This window comes from Magallana gigas, chromosome 9 (assembly GCF_963853765.1).
Source record: "Magallana gigas chromosome 9, xbMagGiga1.1, whole genome shotgun sequence".
Lineage (NCBI taxonomy): Eukaryota > Metazoa > Mollusca > Bivalvia > Ostreida > Ostreidae > Magallana > Magallana gigas.
In genome coordinates, this window is record NC_088861.1 from 10673651 (window position 1) to 10683339 (window position 9689).

A 9689-nucleotide genomic window follows, 5' to 3' on the forward strand; every position below is an offset into this window, starting at 1 on the left:
TTTATTATGAAGTAGGTAGATTTCCACTAGAGATTTTCAGGAAACACTGTATTTTAGAAGCATGCTACGAAGATATGGTGAAAAATAATGACATATGGATTTCAAATATTAGGAAAGAATTGTCCACCTTAGGCTTAGCCGATTTATATCGAAGTACTATGTTGTCCTCACATGAACATGACTTAAAGATTGAAACAGGGAGGTATGATAATTTAACACGTGATTGTCGAAAATGTGAATCTTGCAACTTAAATGTAATTGAAGACGAGTTCCATTTTTTACTTATTTGTCCATCACTTCGTAGTTTAAGAGATAAGTATATTGGTTTGAACATATTTTATTGTATATATAATATACAAAGGGTTCGAACACAAGTTCTTGCAACTTACTAGGTTCTCACCCATTATTAAAAAACACTACTCCCGAAAACCAAGTGTCTATAAAGTTATACAGTTATTATCTACCTCTAATACTCAAGAACTGTGTAATTTAGGTAAATATTTATATTATGCAAACAAGCAACGAACTCTTCCTGTGAATTATCCAAATTGATTATGTACACTTTGTTTTTCTTACTGTTTATTTAATATGTATATGTTCATATGTATAACTTATGAGACATTTGTCTCTCGGAATAAAGAACTTGAACTTATCGTTATCGTTATTAAACCATAGATGAAAAATATCATGCTATAAGAAATCACAGTAAAAATTAAATGTAAATTTAAGTCTGTGAAATTATCAGTTACAAGGGTTTCAAGTCCTTTTATTAATTTTTTTTACCCAAGGAAATATGTTTTTCGCTAAAAACTATCAAATCTGTACAAGTAACTAATAACTATCGAAACAAATTGTATGTCTAAAGGACAATGCTACTAAACGAGCTGAAATTTGGAAGATTTCATTTTTCGCAATTTCTTGTTTATAATAAATTTTAAGTACATGTTCATTACTAAGGCATTCCATAGGTTTATCACACTGCAAAATTGACTGTTCTATAATTACTTTATTTCGGACTTTACTTTTCAACTACAACATTTATTTTGTCATATATTCTTAGAATTTAATGTTTACAAAGTGAATTAGCCATTGACACCTGGCAGACTCTGTATTAATTGTAACTACAAATCAAACAGATGTTTCTCCCAAGAACTTCTAATCTCTTGAAACAACATTGTGTAATTATAATTATGCCTTTCATGGCCTCGCCATCAACGACTCATTGAGTTAATCTTATTACCTAATACCTGTGAATCTTTAACTCAATTTATTTGATGTCATCAAATTGTCACTTTTACTCATTGTTTAGATTCTTATATATACTGAATTGTATTTATCAATCTAGAGTTCGGAGGCCTGACGCATTACCGGCCACTTCCGTCTGTGTCCCCAATTTGGTTGTTATTGTTCATCCTTTAAACTTGATTGATAATAAATACGGAATCCTTCATCACTTGGTTCTATTTCTCTGGAATTGCATATTGGTGGACCCTTGAGATTACGGCACACATAACCTTCTATCTTACGGCCCACAAAGCGCCTCATCCTTATAACTTGTTCCTTTTACGCCATCATTCCCTCACCCCGTCCGTACTGCACACGACGGATGCAGTTTCAGAAGAATACCCTAGCACCGTAAAATCTACGCGGTCACAGGTTGATCCAAATTGAACGTCAATGTTATAACTAATACATATATAATATCATTCTTACTATATGAAACAAAAGCAAAACCAAGCTTTCAATACTTCACACGACATATCAAAAGTTATAACACGAACTCCTTTTTATAAAGTGATTTCAGTGTCGTATTTGCTTTATACTGTACGTTCCTAATTAACGGGAGGAATACATATTCGGATAAAATTGCAAGAAGCACAACTTGCGAATTTTAAAATCTCAAAAATTTCATTTTTTACACACGAGTATGTAAACTACATGAAACTATGATAAAAAATCGGCTTTCGCGATTTCGTACGTGTTATCGGGATTTAATGGAAAACGGTTGAATTGCAAATTAGGTACTCACGTAAAAAAGAATCCCCAGTTTTGATATATTACGATCAAATACTGGTCTGGTGAACTAATTAAGATACATGAGTTTAGCATTGTACACATTTAATGAAAAATCAAAATCTGAAAATTTCAGACTCATTTTGTCACCATATCTACTTAATCCTTTATCTGCACATTCGTTAGAATAGGCATGTTCCACATTAACAAAATTACAGTACAGACACAATTTCTCGATTTCAGTGGGAAAAATTTAGGTCCTTGGCCCCCCAGGCAGTGACGACACGTATACTCGCTTACCTCCGGAATTTTCGTCCCTCTTAGACATTGTGTAGAATGTTTACTTGAAACATAAATATCAAAATATACCACAGTCTGCTTCAACATATCTCAGGTGAAAAACCCCCCAAACCCCTCACTATGTAGGAATTCATATGTTTACTACATAAGGCTGTTAAAATTCATTGGCTTCGACACAACAACTTTTAAATCCCGCTCATTCAGAACATTTGTATTTCCAAAGGCATTCAGAGGAGGACATTAATTCAAAAAGGTAGATTGAAATCTAACCTATTATGTTCATATATTAGATTGTGATGAATACCTTTGTTAACGACAGTACTATTCTCGTATCTTAAACCAATACTTAGTTTTAAGGTTCTTTCATAATCAAATACTCTTCCCTTCACGCTGTCCAAAAACTTGAAAACTCACGCCTAGACTTCAAAATCATACTTTTACAATTCTTCGGTACGGGAAAAAATGGAATGATTTAGGAGGATAGAGAGCTCACAATTAAAAGGTATCATTAAACAAAGAGGCCACCCAGATCGGGTAATTTACCTTACATTGCGTGGGCAATAATATTTGGTCCATGCCGTTGCTAAGGTTACAAAAAAATTATGAAATTAACTTTAGTAAATCTCAAAACAATTCTACCAAATACTCTATTCATATGGTCAAAGATATTCCCACGAAAATACTACATACGCTTACTATTAAAAAAAACATCGGCTAGACAACCTTGTATGCCGCTTCTGTGGTATATTTTAGGGTAAATCATTGAATTTAATGAAATTGAGCTCACATCTCATCAGATCGAAAAGTGCGTTGTATTGATATCAAGTTTTTAAAAAGGGAATCGTCATGGAGGCATATTCGAGATATTGATGTTTTGGCCGATCACTGTTGTTTACATAGTGGGTATCCGGTAAATTTAACTATTTGCTAACGCATTGCGCCGTGCACTTCTTTATTTACTATGCAGTGACTTCATTTAAATGTTTAATTACACGTAAATTACTTAAAACGTTACTTTTATCTGTTTGCCTTGAAAATAAAACATTTATACAGTTACCTACATAATGATTCAAATCACGTTTTTCTTCACAGATGTCTAAGAAGTATGGATTGCCTACTTAAAGTAAAACATATTTCTATTTCGTGGATAAACAAAACGGGATGCTATATTATACAAATATTGACTGGGGTTGAGGGCAACATTGATTATATTAGCCCCCGAGGGACGAAATATTGCCCGACGCGAAGCGGAGGGTAATATTTTCGTCCCAAGGGGGCTAATATAATCAATGTTGCCCGAAAACACAGTCAGTATTTGTTTTGTTATATGACGAAAACAAATCAAAATTTAAGAAAGTAATTGAAAACAGATCGCCGTAATTTTCTCAGCTCAACAAAGAATTCACGAATTCAATTTTGTGCAAAGTTCATTTTCAAAATATCCTCCGCATCAAACGGTGACTAGTGATATTCCGCCGACTGTAAGAATTAACATACAGATGTTCTACCTGATTTTCCTTCTCAGAAATTCGCAAATCGTTATATCCGTTATGATAGCAAACCGTCGCATTGCGCGTCCGTTGTTTACTTGCCTTGACTGACTCTCTATTATGACATCACCTTGTTTTGGAGTCGCGAAAGGTTATTTACGTCATCGTTTACAAATCAACATATTTGAAACAGAGGGAATGTTCATTAGATATTATTTCTAGCCGGTCAATATCAAAAAAATATTGACCGGTCAATATTTTTCGGACGAGCTAATATTACAATTATTGACTATTCGTCTATATAGAGTTATATAGTGAGAATATTCTACTGAATATAACAATTATATTTATTGACTGTAGCGTAATGCTTTCGTTTTACATGACCTGTGATATTACATGCCGATCATTCTTTGAAAAGGAATACTTGTCCGAGCTTGCGCGAAAGCCCCAAGAAGTTGCGGTTGGAAGAAATACATCTGATGTGATTCCAGTTAGCGATGATAGTTAGCTCGTTCCAACTTGTACAATTCATAAAATTTTTTTTGATTATAATAAAAATACTTTCACCCTAACACCGAATTTTCATTGGATTCATTTCTGTCCAAAACATTTCTTGAATACAATAAAAATGATGGAAATCAATAGATAATCATATGACAGTTGTAGGACTCTATGATCTTTGGCTAATTATACCCCACTTACAATAAGGAATGATTGTTTCAACACTTTTAATGAAGCACCCCCCCCCCCCAAAAAAAAATCAACAACAAAAAAACCCCCAACAAAACCCCCCCAGATCATCAGTATTTAGGAATTACCCTTTTTCAAATCGATCTTTTACATGTATCACTTAAATACATTTATTTATGAAAGAACATTCTGTTTAAAGTGGAACATTAATTTATTTCAATAAAGGTTGGATTTATTCAATGAAATGAGGATAACATACATCCTGTCTCTGAATATGAGAAATTTAACTCGTTATATCGAGATAAATAATTTCCCATTACAAGACACCAATCGCTATAGTAAAAAACAAAAAAACAAACAAACCAAAAACCCCTAACTCTTTATGATTAAATAGCTATCTATAATGAGATAACATGTAGCTGACAATTACATGTACACATGTAGTTACAAATGTGTAACGATATTATCACCTCTTCATAACGAAAAATGACTCGATATAACGAAACAGCTAACTCTTTAGAACAGTTCATTTTAGTTCAAATCACTCGAAACCATAGAATGGTACGTAAGGCACATGAACAAAAATAACATATTTAGATTGTACAATACCACTGTGTAGGTCAACAAAAAAAGTGTTAAAAATGTTTAAGTTTGTCAAATGAAAAATATGTGTGAGATACTTAAATATTTTTGAAAATTATTTGTAAAAAATATTTTACACAGCGAGTTTTAACAATTACTTATCTGGAATCTCACATTGTTGCAGTTGCCTTAGACTTAAGCTGTTGCACTATTTTTAACCAATCAGGTTACAGGAAATCAGTGATTGCACAGGTGACAGTGTAAACAGAGGGAGAAGGCATCCTGGAGATTAATGGGAAAGGAATCGAATATTTTGAATCCCAGTATGCCAGGTAAAACAGTTGGCTCGTACATGTATATTTGAGGTATTGCTGTGTTTGGATACAGCTACATTGTAAATGAGAAAAAACAACAACCTGTTTTTAAAAACATTTGGTCTTCATATATTTATTGAATATATATAATTGGTTAATGTTTTCCATGTGCACAAATGTAATCCAACATGAATACACAAATTATTTTCTAAAGTTTAAAAATGATCACCCCCCATTTTCTATCCTTTAAATTTTTAATATCTTTTTTACTATATGATACATATATACATTTTGTATTCTACATCATCTCATCTGTAGTTGTTGATACAGACATGGGTAGGTTGTATTCAATACAAATAAAAAAAAATATTCAGTTTGAAAGTCTAAAACCTATCAGATTTTTAATTGAAAAATTAAATGAACATGTAACAGACCAACACTAACAATGTTATTAAATTAAAATGTTACCTTTTTTCCGCAAACAAAAAAAGGATCTTCTATTTCCTCAAATTAAATAACATCTTTCTAGCTAGAATTCATCATGTATAGTTTATATTTGGATTCATTTTATCCTATTACTTTCCTAGGGAGCAGGTGTTGTTTCCTCTGGTGCTGGCTAGTTCCCTGAATAAGGTGGATGTTCACGCCCGGGTAGTGGGAGGGGGAGAAATAGGACAGTCGGGCGCCATCAGGCATGGTCTGTCTAATGCCCGACTCGCCTTTGTGTCACAGCAAATGGTCAATAAATTGTCTTTGTGTAAGTGTTGAGTATATAAAATGTTTACAAGTATATAGATTACATTATTTATTAGATTAAATGCATAGAAAGGCCTTGTTTCAATAACTATTTGAAAATCAATGGCATTGTCAAATTCGTTTGTTTAATATATTTGCAATTTTCAATACATCAGGCTACTTATTCAATTGCAGTCTGTCTATTTGTAGGTCCTTGAATACATTTAAAGTTTTTTGTGTTCTTACCGAGCATTGGTTCGAATCCCACAAATAAGAGTGAAATAGGAATATTTTTGAACAAAACTTCTATAATAGAAATGGAAATTCCAGTGGGACTTTTTTTTCATTATAAATAATTAATTATATGTATAAGCATAATAAAACTTTACTTTTTATTTTAGCTGGCCTCCTGGATAGGGACAGCCGTGTGAAGGAAAGAAACAAGCCCGGACAGAAGAAAGCTCGTAAACAGTTCCAATGGTACGAATTAAGCTTTTTGCATGTTTATGCCTTAGGCACAAATGAAAAAGCATATAGAGAATTGTAACCTGTTTTAAAATACTTGATCTTTGCATGTCCAGTAGATATTGTTGCAATCATTGAACAGTTAATTATTGTTGGTGATTGTGGTTAAAGGCTAAACAGGAGAAGTGTTTTTACAAAATTCATCAACATGTCAATTTAAGTATTGTGGGTGTTTCATCAAAGAAAGGCATTATTGTTAGATCATGTTTTCGTGCTATGAAAAATGATAACCATATTTTCTTTTTTTCTCTCTCCATGTCCTTAAAATAACCGATCTTATTTTTGCTTTTTACAGGCGAGCACTTTAATAGAAAGGAGTGGATGACTTAAAGATGGATTTGTTTGTTTGTAGAAGTAAATTTTATCATATTGCTAAATGCTCCTTCTGTTGCATTATTTTTTGAGCATTTTTGTTTTATCTATCTGGTCCCACTGATCTCCTGGGTACTGCTCACACTCATAGTAGCTGTTGGTAGGTGTGCTGAGTGTTACTTTTGAAGAACGACCATAGTTTAACAAAAGTGCATTTGTGCTTACATATATAACACTGTGCCGGATAATTATGCCAAGGTGGCATTTTTGCACCCGCTTAAGCTGCATATATCGAAAAATTCATATATGCCATATGATAGAAAATTGCTTAAAGAGTTAACAACCACCAATGTTATCATTGTATATCACCTGTCAGGTGAGATATTTGCCTTTCAAAAATAAATTCCTATAGGAAAATAATATTTCCCGTGAGAAAAAGAATATTCCTATAGGTAATTTGAAATGTCCTATCGGAATACAAGAACTTCCTAGAGGAATTTCAATTCCGATAGGATTTGATAAAATCCGATGGGGAAACTTAATATCCTATAGGAAAACTACATGTCTTAATCAAAGTCCTACAGGAAATACCATTCTCCGATAGGAAAAATAATTCCTATAAGACTTTTAAAAATTCCTATAGGATTGTCAATATTTCCTGTAGGAGAATCAAATCTCCTATGGGAATTATCTTTTTCCGATGGGATATTAATTTTTAAAGGTAAATATCTCACCTGTCAGGTGAAACACAATAAAAACAAAAGTGGTTATATACTCTCTAGAAAATGGTCTATCTTTTGGTTTATATGGATTTTTCCGAAACTGCATCTTAAGCGGGTGCAAAAATGCCACCTTGGCACTGGCATAATTATCCGGCACAGTGTTATATGTTTATTATGACTTCCTCAATCATCATGGCCGAGAATTATCTTGTTTATGATAATTCCCTGTAACCATGTATCCCTATAAGTAAAATACATCAGATAATATATTGAGAAAACTTTAGACTATAACAGAAAACTTGTTCATCGATGAAAAAATGTTCAGTCATCATAGTATCCCATTCATCGGACTTGAATTTTAATGGATAAAATAGTGAAACACACAGGGAACCAAATCTGCCTGTGAATTGGTTTGAATTCTATTACCTTGAGTAAATTCTATCGTATCTCAAAAGATATATAAAGGTATATAACGGTAAAGTCACGTTATTGATAATAGGACATCCTCCACACCCCTCTAACAACCCACCAATTTAGACCCCCTGGGTAATTAACTCTCATTATGAAGAAATTTCATTTCTCCAGAGTCAAAGTACACAACACAATAAAATCTGGAAACCCCCCCCCCCCCGGAAAACTAACGATTATTTTAACCCCCTTCGTATACATTATGCATTCAACACCAGTAAAATTATCTTAATTCTTAAGGATAAAGGACTCTTTCCTATTGGTATAGATATCAGCACAATGACATAACACCCTGGTTCTTTGAAATCGCACGTATAGTAAAAAAAGTGTCAATCACTAATTCAATATGTAGCTTTGTACGAAATAATCTGCGAGAAAATATTTCAAAACAACATAGCCTCAAAAAAGTTATTTATGAGCAGCGAATTTTTGCACGGAGATAAATAGATGACAGAGACGCCGCCTAGTTATCCACGTAGAAGTCTCAAACCTAGATTTTACCTAGATACGGCAGTTAATTGAAAGTTTAAAAGGTGTAAAAAAAAAACACAACAAAACCTTCACATTCTATAATATTTTATTGCTCCATTCCTGCATTGCAAAACCTTTCGCGGTTGTAACCCGCAAAGGTTGTAGAAAATACACCAGCCCAACAGCTACAGATGTTCGTGTTATCCCCACAGGTGAAACTGGTACCTTCTGGGTGAATCTTGCCACCATCTGAGCACGAACCTTGATGCAAAATTAAAACAGTTGAGTCGGTCAATATTTTATTTTGTGTGAACAGATTGACAATATGCCTCGCCTACGACCTTTTTTCTAATCAAAAGGGTTGTTTCATTGTTCATCTAAATATGTTGTAAACCATTGTCAACTGACGCGAAGCGGAGGTTGATAATAGTTTTCGAGGGGTGTCAAATTCAACTGAAACCCCTCGAAAACCATTGTCAACCTTCGCTTCGTGTCGGTTGACTGGTTTGTTGGGGGTGTCAATTTCAACTGTTACCCTCCCAAACAGGCACTATATATATCGTGTTGCTAACGCAGAGGGTAATAGAACGGATTATCAACTGAGTCTAAAACAATCAGGTTTCAGTATTTAACATGAAAGTATAAAAATGTCAAATAATATCTTTAAACTTTGATTTGTTATAAGATATTTTAACGAATAGAGATAAAACAGTTACTGGTCTTTTAAATTGATAACACCACGATGACCTTAAATTGGCATGGTCACGATTTTGAACAAATTATGTTTTCATTATTTACAATGCTTTAGGAATGCGTTTCAAATTATTAAATGGAATCTGAGAGTCAGTAGTAAAGTTATCAGCAATATACAGGGCTCACAATTATTTGTCATGTAAAGAAGACTCGTGTCCTGTTTTTGTTTTCATTAGTTCAATTTACCTGTAAAAGTTCTTTTTTAAGCTGATTTTCCATCTTTTTATTCATTTTAAGCATAAATAAATAAATCCTAACGTTTGCAACACTCATTTTCTGTAACACTGAAGTTTTCACTTCAACGTTTAAAATGT

General features: G+C 33.2%; 1 long non-coding RNA gene across 1 annotated transcript; it reads left to right on the forward strand.

The window, feature by feature from the left end:
* The first annotated feature begins 5305 nt into the window (after positions 1 to 5305).
* On the forward strand, positions 5306 to 6615 carry LOC136271355 (uncharacterized). The gene is made up of 3 exons (XR_010709291.1): positions 5306 to 5407; positions 5977 to 6146; positions 6526 to 6615. It is a non-coding gene; the product is annotated as an uncharacterized lncRNA (long non-coding RNA).
* Positions 6616 to 9689: the final 3074 nt, after the last annotated feature.